We start from the raw sequence: 546 nt of genomic DNA on the forward strand, positions 1-546 counted from the left end.
TAAGAGTACAGGACAGTGGGCTAAGAATCTGCAAGTCCGTGCCAAGTATGATAAAGAGGTGAGTTTATAATAATTATACCTATGTGAGTCCATAAAAATATTCTATTTTGGTGATTTCTTAGGGGGACCTTTTTTAAGAATTTATTTTCTTTGATCACAATACTTTAAGTAACGGTTTAACAAATTTTAGCAAAACTGTTAAACACAAAGGGAACTTTTTTTTAGGTTTTATAGAGGGAACTGTAACTACTAAGGTCTTATGTATCTTCATGAAATGGGAGAAAGAAAGAGGACAAGTGAAAAGAAAGCCAGGCGTTCCTAGAATGAACCTTATCTATTTAGGATAGTTTGTCGAGGGATGAAATTGAACCCGTTGGCCGATTCCATCCAAGTTAGAGTTACAATAAATTCTCTTGAAAAGCAGTTTTCCTAATGACGCATGGTGCATATTTTCAGAGTCGTATCGCTCTAGCCGAGCAGCTGGCTCAGAGTCGCGCCCTCTCCCAGAAAGTAAAGCGTGATGATTCTAGTGAGGAAGAAGGAGAT

The 546-nt window shown here is 37.7% G+C and overlaps 1 long non-coding RNA gene across 1 annotated transcript; it reads left to right on the forward strand.

The window, feature by feature from the left end:
• On the forward strand, positions 1 to 544 carry LOC113473554. The gene is made up of 2 exons (XR_003395494.1): positions 1 to 58; positions 457 to 544. It is a non-coding gene; the product is annotated as an uncharacterized LOC113473554 (long non-coding RNA).
• Positions 545 to 546: the final 2 nt, after the last annotated feature.

The sequence above is a fragment of the Diaphorina citri genome, unplaced genomic scaffold (genome assembly GCF_000475195.1).
Source record: "Diaphorina citri unplaced genomic scaffold, Diaci psyllid genome assembly version 1.1 scaffold41976, whole genome shotgun sequence".
NCBI classification, from domain to species: domain Eukaryota; kingdom Metazoa; phylum Arthropoda; class Insecta; order Hemiptera; family Psyllidae; genus Diaphorina; species Diaphorina citri.